The following is a 2,840-nucleotide window of genomic DNA, read 5'->3' as shown; positions in this document are numbered from 1 at the left end:
TTGCAAATCCGATCATAACAATTAGGAAATAATTAATGAAATGAATGAGAAATTAGAAAGATACGATATCGATACAATAAAATGGATATTGTTCAATACTCTCATTAAGAAGAGACTGCATGCACGAAGATTCAGAGAAAGGTATTGTCAAAAGTATTGCGATCTATAAAATATCGTCGTAACTCTGTCGTATATCACAAAACCTCTCAAAATTAAAACTTATGCCTGTTATTTTACTACTTAAGCTAAAATAATAAAATTCTCTTTTTCAGCTGTCTTGGTGGTCCTGAAAAGGACCGATATTTGATGATAAAATAGGTTACATTCGTTTTATTTAGTTTTGCTATCTGTCTTTTTAGGTAACAATACAGCTTGGATATTTGGCAGAACGCCGCCCTGGGCTATAGTAACTCCGGATAGGAGTTTGTTCAATTCTTCGTCGTTTCTGATGGCCAATTGCAAATGCCTAGGGATAATCCTGGTTTTCTTGTTATCTCTAGCGGCGTTACCCGCCAATTCGAGAACCTCGGCTGCCAGATATTCCATTACGGCAGCTAAGTAGACGGGAGCACCGGCCCCTACGCGTTCGGCATAATTCCCTTTCCTTAAAAGTCTGTGAATACGACCGACAGGGAATTGTAATCCCGCTCGGTTAGAACGAGACTTCGCCTTTCCCTTCACTTTTCCGCCTTTACCACGTCCGGACATTTTACTATCGATTGCTTCTAGAACTCGCTCGCCTTAGAGTTGAAATCTGTACTAAAACTGTCAACATACTAGCAACGAATTTTGTTCGTAAGCCGAACGCATGATCTCGTACGCGACCAATGAAAGGCTAACTCAGATAATAGGCGGGGCTTAGGAGTGTATTTAAGGAGCCTATAAATTCTAAGGATTCCTGAAATTTGTTTTAGTCTAGTACTTTTCGTGGTTCCTTTAATATCGTAATATTTATTTCGAAATGCCTCCGAAAACAAGCGGTAAGGCGGCCAAAAAGGCCGGTAAGGCTCAGAAAAATATCTCCAAAAGTGACAAGAAAAAGAAACGCAAGAGGAAGGAAAGCTACGCGATCTACATTTACAAAGTTTTAAAGCAAGTTCATCCCGATACGGGTATCTCCAGCAAGGCCATGTCGATCATGAATTCTTTCGTGAACGATATATTCGAAAGGATAGCCGCCGAAGCGTCCCGTCTCGCTCATTACAATAAAAGATCTACTATCACAAGCAGAGAAATCCAAACTGCCGTGCGATTATTGCTGCCCGGTGAATTGGCTAAGCACGCCGTTAGTGAAGGTACCAAAGCCGTCACTAAATATACCAGTTCTAAGTAAACCATAAGCCTTGAATATCATAAAGGAGAAAACGGTTCTTTTCAGAGCCACAATTTAGATAAATAAAAAAAGAAATAATCTTAAAAAAATTAATTTTATATATTATACAGCTGTAGTATCCAATATTGAAATACAAATTTTGTTATCAACAGTATATTATTATTCTTTGGTTATTAGTGATTACATTATTTTTTCTTTAGTTTTTAAAAACAATGCGTATAAGTACACCGACTGTTATTAATTACTAACATGTAGTCGAATATAACTCTGAGATAAAAATCCATAACTCTTTTAGTGGTTTATATAAATATCGATAAAAGAATATTAATTGAATTATCTTCTTTTTCTTTGATTAAATTTAGGTGGTTCTGAAAAGAACCGTTTTTTTTTGTTGCAAAATACGAATATAAGTAGAGTATTATAAATGATAGAAAATAAAGTTTAGGCACGTTCGCCTCTGATACGTCTGGCTAGCTGAATATCCTTGGGCATGATGGTTACTCGCTTTGCATGTATCGCACATAAATTAGTATCCTCAAAAAGGCCAACTAAATAAGCTTCGCTGGCCTCTTGTAAAGCCATCACCGCCGAACTTTGAAAACGTAAATCGGTCTTGAAATCTTGAGCGATTTCGCGAACCAATCGTTGAAAAGGTAATTTCCTAATCAATAATTCGGTGCTCTTTTGATAACGACGAATCTCCCGCAAAGCGACCGTCCCAGGTCGGTAGCGATGTGGTTTCTTAACGCCACCGGTAGCTGGAGCGCTTTTCCTGGCCGCTTTGGTAGCCAATTGTTTCCTAGGAGCTTTACCTCCTGTTGATTTTCGCGCAGTTTGCTTGGTACGAGCCATATTTTTAAAATAGAGGTAATGAGAAAAATTAACAAACGCAAACGACGGCGACCCCTTTCGGACTGATTCGGTCATAAAATCAGAGAGTCCTTTTTATAACATGTTATCTAATCTGATTGGTCCGTTTTGTGCCAGTGGGCGGAACTCAATCCTAAGTCTACAAAACCGGGCTGATTGAATGTAATCGACAACAGTTGTCCGTAGCACTCGTGTTGTGAGCGCGCTACTTATTCGAGATCATTTATTTTTTTTGTATTAGGTTCGATAAAAGATGACCGGTATTTTTGTACGGAAAATGTTCCCAAGAACGAATTTAGACAAATAAAAAGGCGAATAGAAAAGATTGACATCCTCTCTATTCGCCTTTGTTATTTATACAAGCATACATAAATGTATCATCGATGTATATCAATGCGATATATTTATGTACGGAAAATGTTCCCAAGAACGAATTTAGACAAATAAAAAGGCGAATAGAAAGGATTGACATCCTCTCTATTCGCCTTTGTTATTTATACAAGCATACATAAATGTATCATCGATGTATATCAATGCGATATATTTATGTACGGAAAATGTTCCCAAGAACGAATTTAGACAAATAAAAAGGCGAATAGAAAGGATTGACATCCTCTCTATTCGCCTTTGTTATTTA

Source organism: Rhynchophorus ferrugineus, unplaced genomic scaffold (genome assembly GCF_030347505.1).
Source record: "Rhynchophorus ferrugineus isolate W39M unplaced genomic scaffold, kcgeb_rfMv2 rfM490, whole genome shotgun sequence".
In the NCBI taxonomy this organism is placed as follows: domain Eukaryota; kingdom Metazoa; phylum Arthropoda; class Insecta; order Coleoptera; family Curculionidae; genus Rhynchophorus; species Rhynchophorus ferrugineus.
This window is presented reverse-complemented; position numbering follows the sequence as displayed.